The sequence below is a fragment of the Triticum dicoccoides genome, chromosome 5B (assembly GCF_002162155.2).
Source record: "Triticum dicoccoides isolate Atlit2015 ecotype Zavitan chromosome 5B, WEW_v2.0, whole genome shotgun sequence".
Classification (NCBI taxonomy): Eukaryota; Viridiplantae; Streptophyta; class Magnoliopsida; order Poales; family Poaceae; genus Triticum; species Triticum dicoccoides.
Window position 1 is genome coordinate 553,122,598 of NC_041389.1, and position 8,804 is coordinate 553,131,401.

At 52.7% G+C, this 8,804-nt stretch overlaps 1 pseudogene; it reads right to left on the reverse strand.

Annotated features, from left to right (window-relative positions):
• Window positions 1–1,408: 1,408 nt before the first annotated feature.
• LOC119310061 lies at window positions 1,409–4,533 on the reverse strand (annotated as a pseudogene).
• Between the last annotated feature and the right edge of the window lie 4,271 nt (window positions 4,534–8,804).

The window sequence follows — 8,804 nt, forward strand, 5'->3', positions numbered from 1 at the left end:
AATCGCCGTCCCCGTCGCTATCGCATCATCCATACTCACCCCCCGGTCCAGCAGAAAGCCCCCCTTGTAGCAAAAAATGGCGCCGTCTTGAAGCACACCGGCACCCCCTGTCGTTGCAACACCTAGCAGCCTCCATTGTCGTTGCACTGTCGTGTCGCCGATGCAGCTCTCAACGTCGCCGCTCGCTGCCATTGACGAGTCAGGTTGAAGCTTTTTATCTCATCGGTTGAAGCTTTTCTCTATGCCTGTTGAAGCTTTTCTCGCGGATTGAAGCTTTCCACCATGCCAATTGAAGCTTTTTTCACCTGAGCTTGAAGCTTTTTTCACAAAGGGTTGCAGCTTTTTAATCTGCAGTTGCAACAAAACACACAGAGAGACGTCGTGGTCGTCGTCGAGGAGGATTTTCTCAATCTCTGTTTGAAGCTTTTTCATCCGCGGGTTGAAGCTTTTTGTCAAAACGGTTGTAACTTTTCCTGCATTTCGTTGTCTGGTTGAAACTTTTTTATCTACTGGATGTAGCTTTTGTGTCCATGGTTGTAGCACGGGGAAACGCCGTTTGCAACTCTCCCAGTACCGCGGTTGCAGCTCCTCCCCCGTGGCCATGGTTGTAGCACGGGCACCTCGGTCCTCCCGGCGTTTTGCCTGTCGCCGGTTGCAACAAAAGGGGAAGAGAGGAGGAGGAAGAGGGAAGAGAGGGAGAAGGAAGAAAAAGGAGGTGGGAATGAGAGCGGGGCTGCAACCTCTTCATCCATGGGCGACGGCGAGCTGCTCCACGCGCTACAATGGAGGAGGCGAGATGGGATCAGGCGGAGGCTGAAGGAAGAAGAAGCAAAGAAAAAGAAAGAAAAGAAAGAAAAACGTTTCGGTCAACTAAGCGCGCGCGTGCCAGCGTGTCCCGCGCGTGAAAAAAAGGAAGAGACCGGCCGAGCGCTTCGGCCGGCGCACCGTCCCCAAACACTTCCCGATAATGAATGGTTTCCTTGAGGTTTCCTCGAGGTTTCTTGGAAGGCCGGCATGACGGTCAAGCCAAATGATCAACAACCAGCAGAACCCTCTGGAAAATGCATCTATTCCCCTTCTTGACATGACATGGTAAGCAAAACATAATAATAAGCTGCATATGAAGGTTTTGAAAATTGAACAAATGAGCACGGTTTAGCTTAATTAGCTGCATTCATTCCCCTTCTGGAAGGTGTTGATGTAATACTTGTTCTTACCAATGTACTAGTAATTCAGACATTACATTAGAGAAACAGTACATGATATATAAGTAGATAGATCACATCCGATCCAGCTCAAACTGCAGAATACAGAACACTATAGTCTTGCTTGATTCAATCCAGATGGAAACCCGACCTGCATTGATCGCATCATGTTATTCTTTTTTTTTCTTGGGCCGTCGAACGATCTATGGTGCTCCGGCGCCGGTCCCGTGGTGCTCCGCCGCGTGGCCGGAGTGGACGAATGAAAACCCTGTGCCATGCAGGGCGTCATCGACGATGGCGTCCAGCCTCGCCGCCATCTCCGGCGTCATGTGGTTGCGCCAGTCGCCGGCCACCCCCTTCCTGAAGAAGGCGTTGTTGGGCACGGCCAGCGCCGGCGCGCCGTTCTTGTTCACCTCCAGGTTACTCAGCTTCTCCAGGCTGCACAGCTCCACCACGGATTCTACCACGCCGGGGTCCTCCTCCGCCGATGTGAACGGGTTCCAGACGCGGATTTTTAAAGCACGGGCTCCTGGACACCTCATATTCTCACCATCTAATGTTGCTTTGAGATCTGTACTACACAACTAACTTACTACAAACTTACTACATGAAAACTTTCTCTTTTTTGTTTCTTCAAAACAAAACAACAAATGAACTTGAAACTCTCCAGGACAACAAAACATTCTTAGAACAATGTGTGATAAAACTTTCAGATTTTTTTGTCCAAGAAAAATATAGAAAATGAGATTTTCTATTATTTATGATGCGCGAAAAAATCTGAAAGTATTTTTCCCACATTCTAGTAAGAATGTTCTGTTGTGCTAAAAAATTATGAAGTTCATAAGTTAAACTATATGTGAGAAACGAAAAAGAGAAAAAAAATACTTGCACGAATCGCGATGCAGAATTGAATGGCTAGATAAGGGGGTGTCCATGAGCCTAAGCTCCATAGGATATTTTCCTACCCCAGGAACTGCGCGAGCTTTCCGACATTCTCGACAGGGTCGCGCAGCATCTCCTCGTAGCTGAGGAAGAGCACCTTGTCTGGGTGTCCCTCGCTCGCCTCCCAGTACTCGGTGGCGTGCTGCCAAGCCGGTCCGTACCCGTTGCGTCCCTCACAGAACACCTCGAAGAGCTCCATGAATTCGAGGTCGCCGGCGTCGTGGGGGAGAAACTTCTTGAGGAACCAGTTCCTGGACACCATCACGTCCTTGGGATCCCGGCAGAGGTACACGATGCGGCATCCAGCGGTGACGCGCTCCGGCAGCTGGGAGTAGGCCCAGTGGGTGCCGAAGACGCGCGGCCGGGACGGGTAGGCGGCGAGGACCTCCCGCGCATCGGCGACGGGGCGGTCGAAGATGGCGTCGAGGAACATGACACAACCGTGCGGGTTGCGGCGCAGGAGGGGGTGGTCTGGCGACGACGGCGGGTGCGCGGCGCGGTGCTCGGTGGCGAAGGCGAGGGCCTTGAGCCACGTGGTGCCGGACTTGGGGCAGGTGGCCAGGAGCACGTCCGTGGCGCTGAGGGCCGGCTCGAAGTGGTCGTTGAAGGCGGCGACCGCCGGCAGGAACCGCTCAGCCAGCTAGTAGCCGCGGTACAGGCGGAGCGCGAACGGCGGCCACCGCGTCTCGAGTGGCAGCGCCGGGATGACCTTGGCCGCGTTGTGCATGTGCAGCGTGGGATGCTCGTGCTCCTCGTCCGTGGTGGCGGCTGTCGGCGGCAGCGCCTTGTTAGAATAATCCGAGGCACTCCATCTATCTACCGAGGAGCAAGCAATCACACGAGGCACGACACCGAGATTTGTTAACGAGGTTCACCGATATGGCTACATCCCCGGGGCATGACTACGGGCGCTCCTCCCCATGACACCGTCACAATACCGCACCCTGGTCGCCCGGGCGCCGGCACACGACGCCGGCTCCCCCGCGTGCCCGTGCTATTATGTTGGCATAGGTTACATCAGGTGTCTACCTCCGATATATATGAGAGGCCTAGGATACAAGTGTCCTATTAGGACACAACTCCTACCCTGTCTACACACCGTACGACTCCAAGTCCAACTATAACCTAACTTGTACAATAACGACACAACTCTAACAAACTCCACCTTGGCGAATATTCTCCACCACCTTGAATTCGTCCGTGCGTCGAACCTCCATGTACATTGGACTTGAGATACACCATGAGCACCGCTGCTACTCCCAGACTCCATGTGACTCCACCTGCAATTGTAGTCCCTTCTCGTCTTCTTCACAGTCAACACTCGAGCAAAATTAAGTTCCTCAATACTCTACTTTGTGCTCCCAACTTTTGGAGAATCCGTTCAACACCATCACACACCGACCACTGTCTGCATGAAAATGAACAATTCACATATTGGACGCCACATATAAGAGTTACCTGAACTCAACGTCACCGCTCTTTCTTGACTGCTTGTCTGAAACTTGAAGGAATTTCACCGTCGCCCTGTGTCACCCTAAGTCAAATTCATAGTTGTCTCACCCCTTTTCCGGATAGTCTCTGGCATGTCCCAAAGCTATAGCACTCCGCCTCCTTCTGTCTTGTCATCCACACTTTGCCATGTGCATCGAGCACCACAGAATATACGGCCATGTACTTTCTCTGTTTTGACAATTTTAGACTTTCCGCCACTTTCTCAGATTCTCCATGGTCAACTCCTGTCCATCAACCGGCACCGATAGACCCAGTCACCAACTTGAATCTGGTACTCGTCAACACTGCTTCAGCACCCCCTGCACACTTTGTCTAACAATATATCTGACCACTGGTGCCCTGGCCTGTCGCTGTGTCCCGTGCTTACCGCACGCCTCGCCGCTATCACCGCGTCGAGCCTCTGCTGTCCTGGTCGAGTCTCCCGGGTAGCTAGCCCCCACTGTCTCAACTCTCACTGCAGAGAACCATCGATCATCACCGACCGATGCCGAGTATCACGCCTCCATCAGACCACTGGCGCCCAGTCCGATCCACGTGTCTCTCGCTATCCCGCTGAAATAGGCTTCGACTCTCCGTTAACTTACGGCATAGCCCCTCCATCAGCTCAGAGTGAAGTCACCCATCAGACTCCAACTCCACCTTCAACATGACTCCATGGTGGTTGTACATGCCACCCCCGCGCCCTGTTGACTTCAAGCTATCATGTGTACACTGCCTTGAATCAACCCTGCGCCATAGTCTGTCGAAGCCGCACAAGCCCTCAGGCCTGCACCATGTGTTTCCACGCCCCAGAAGTCGACCACCATCAGCATCACGCTCCTATGTCGTCGTCGCCGAAATCACCGCCGTCTTCTGCTTTGACTGACATCCCCATCGATCCGTCAGACAGTCCAGTCCGACCCAGCCAAAATTATCCGACTGCAACCATGCTCCACCCTGCGTCGTGACCACCCCGCACTTGTCCGTGCATTGCTTGACGCCATGTGTTTGCATGATCCTGCCACGACGCGCTCCAGACTCGTCCAAGCCTTATACGCACGTCGCCATCCTCGCCGCATGTGCTCCATCTTGATCAACTTGGCATTCCGCAAAATAAACATCGATCCAGCTACCAATTGACATTGATCTCCCATGGATATGCGTCTCCGCGTCCTTATTTTCTGCAGTGTATTGACCGCTGCCATCATGTAACACAGAGAAAACACCAAAAAACGACATATCAGTGGCAGCCTCCCGTGCCCAAAGATGGCACAAACTGACCCAAACTTTCCTTTTTCCTTTTTCTCTCAAGCACCCGATGGCAAGTACACCACATCTGACGCCTTTTTTTATCCAACAAATCCCACGCTTTGCATCTTGTACGCAGGTGCTCCTGGACTTCAGCTCCGCGCCTGCCACATGGGCCTTGCCCAGCCGCTCCTGGCTACTACTACCGCCGGGCCTCCGCCTCGAGCCAAAGCTCTCCACGCGTTCGCTCAGCTGCCAGCCACGCGACGCACCGCTGCCCTAGCTGGCTAGCCCTTTGTCGCTCCATGCATTACACCGCTGCACCGATCAGATCCCATCTCGCGAGTCCTCAACCAGAACACACCGCCGCCGAATAACATCTGATGCATGCTATTGCGCTGAGTCCAATCCGATCATGCGTGCCGATCTGCCGACTGCTTTTCACCCGACGATCTCCGAACATTGCCGAGGTCCTTATGAAATCGTGCAAACCCGCACGTTCACCATGACCATCCGCCGGTCTTTGTCGTTTCCTCTAGATCAACAATCAGCGACCTCTTCAAACCTTGCTCATGATACCACTTGTTAGAATAATCCGAGGCACTCCATCTATCTATTGAGGAGCAAGCAATCACATGAGGCATGACACCGAGATTTGTTAACGAGGTTCACTGATATGGCTACATCCCCGGGGCATGACTACGGGCGCTCCTCCCCATGACACCGTCACAATACCGCACCCTGGTCGCCCGGGCGCCGGCACACGCCGCCGGCTCCCCCGCGTGCCCGTGCTATTATGTTGGCATAGGTTACATCATGTGTCTACCTCTGATATATATGAGAGGCCTAGGATACAAGTGTCCTATTAGGACACAACTCCTACCCTGTCTACACACCGTACGACTCCAAGTCCAACTGTAACCTAACTTGTACAATAACGACACAACTCTAACAAACTCCACCTTGGCGAATATTCTCCACCACCTTGAATTCGTCCGTGCGTCGAACCTCCATGTACATTGGACTTGAGATACACCATGAGCACCGCTGCTACTCCCAGACTCCATGTGACTCCACCTGCAATTGTAGTCCCTTCTCGTCTTCTTCACAGTCAACACTCGAGCAAAATTAAGTTCCTCAATACTCTACTTTGTGCTCCCAACTTTTGGAGAATCCGTTCAACACCATCACACACCGACCACTGTCTGCATGAAAATGAACAATTCACATATTGGACGCCACATATAAGAGTTACCTGAACTCAACGTCACCGCTCTTTCTTGACTGCTTGTCTGAAACTTGAAGGAATTTCACCATCGCCCTGTGTCACCCTGAGTCAAATTCACAGTTGTCTCACCCCTTTTACGGATAGTCTCTGGCATGTCCCAAAGCTATAGCACTCCGCCTCCTTCTGTCTTGTCATCCACACTTTGCCATGTGCATCGAGCACCACAGAATATACGGCCATGTACTTTCTCTGTTTTGACAATTTTAGACTTTCCGCCACTTTCTCAGATTCTCCATGGTCAACTCCTGTCCATCAACCGGCACCGATAGACCCAGTCACCAAATTGAATCTGGTACTCGTCAACACTGCTTCAGCACCCCCTGCACACTTTGTCTAACAATATATCTGACCACTGGTGCCCTAGCCTGTCGCTGTGTCCCGTGCTTACCGCACGCCTCGCCGCTATCACCGCGTCGAGCCTCTGCTGTCCTGGTCGAGTCTCCCGGGTAGCTAGCCCCCACTGTCTCAACTCTCACTGCAGAGAACCATCGATCATCACCGACCGATGCCGAGTATCACACCTCCATCAGACCACTGGCGCCCAGTCCGATCCACGTGTCTCTCGCTATCCCGCTGAAATAGGCTTCGACTCTCCGTTAACTTACGCCATAGCCCCTCCATCAGCTCAGAGTGAAGTCACCCATCAGACTCCAACTCCACCTTCAACATGACTCCATGGTGGTTGTACATGCCACCCCCGCGCCCTGTTGACTTCAAGCTCTCATGTGTACACTGCCTTGAATCAACCCTGCGCCATAGTCTGTCGAAGCCGCACAAGCCCTCAGGCCTGCACCATGTGTTTCCACGCCCCAGAAGTCGACCACCATCAGCATCACGCTCCTATGTCGTCGTCGCCGAAATCACCGCCGTCTTCTGCTTTGACCGACATCCCCATCGATCCGTCAGACAGTCCAGTCCGACCCAGCCAAAATTATCCGACTGCAACCATGCTCCACCCTGCGTCGTGACCGCCCCGCACTTGTCCGTGCTTTTCTTGACGCCATGTGTTTGCATGATCCTGCCACGACGCGCTCCAGACTCGTCCAAGCCTTATACGCACGTCGCCATCCTCGCCGCATGTGCTCCATCTTGATCAACTTGTCATTCCGCAAAATAAACATCGATCCAGCTACCAATTGACATTGATCTCCCATGGATATGCGTCTCCGCGTCCTTATTTTCTGCAGTGTATTGACCGCTGCCATCATGTAACACAGAGAAAACACCAAAAAACGACATATCAGTGGCAGCCTCCCATGCCCAAAGATGGCACAAACTGACCCAAACTTTCCTTTTTCCTTTTTCTCTGAAGCACCCGATGGCAAGTACACCACATCTGACGCCTTTTTTTATCCAACAAATCTCACGCTTTGCATCTTGTACGCAGGTGCTCCTGGACTTCAGCTCCGCGCCTGCCACATGGGCCTTGCCCAGCCGCTCCTGGCTGCTACTACCGCCGGGCCTCCGCCTCGAGCCGAAGCTCTCCACGCGTTCGCTCAGCTGCCAGCCATGCGACGCACCGCTGCCCTAGCTGGCTAGCCCTTTGTCGCTCCATGCATTACACCGCTGCACCGATCAGATCCCATCTCGCGAGTCCTCAACCAGAACACGCCGCCGCCGAATAACATCTGATGCATGCTATTGCGCTGAGTCCAATCCGATCATGCGTGCCGATCTGCCGACTGCTTTTCACCCGACGATCTCCGAACATTGCCGAGGTCCTTCTGAAATCGTGCAAACCCGCACGTTCACCATGACCATCCGCCGGTCTTCGTCGTTTCCTCTAGATCAACAATTAGCGAACTCTTCAAACCTTGCTCATGATACCACTTGTTAGAATAATCCGAGGCACTCCATCTATCTACTGAGGAGCAAGCAATCACCGTAGGCCCGACACCGAGATTTGTTAACGAGGTTCACCGATATGGCTACATCCCCGGGGCATGACTACGGGCGCTCCTCCCCATGACACCGTCACAATACCGCACCCTGGTCGCCCGGGCGCCGGCACACGCCGCCGGCTCCCCCGCGTGCCCGTGCTATTATGTTGGCATAGGTTACATCATGTGTCTACCTCCGATATATATGACAGGCCTAGGATACAAGTGTCCTATTAGGACACAACTCCTATCCTGTCTACACACCGTACGACTCCAAGTCCAACTGTAACCTAACTTGTACAATAACGACACAACTCTAACAAACTCCACCTTGGCGAATATTCTCCACCACCTTGAATTCGTTCATGCGTCGAACCTCCATGTACATTGGACTTGAGATACACCATGAGCACCGCTGCTACTCCCAGACTCCATGTGACTCCACCTGCAATTGTAGTCCCTTCTCGTCTTCTTCACAGTCAACACTCGAGCAAAATTAAGTTCCTCAATACTCTACTTTGTGCTCCCAACTTTTGGAGAATCCGTTCAACACCATCACACACCGACCACTGTCTGCATGAAAATGAACAATTCACATATTGGACGCCACATATAAGAGTTACCTGAACTCAACGTCACCGCTCTTTCTTGACTGCTTGTCTGAAACTTGAAGGAATTTCACCGTCGCCCTGTGTCACCCTGAGTCAAATTCACAGTTGTCTCACCCCTTTTCCGGATAGTCTCTGGCAT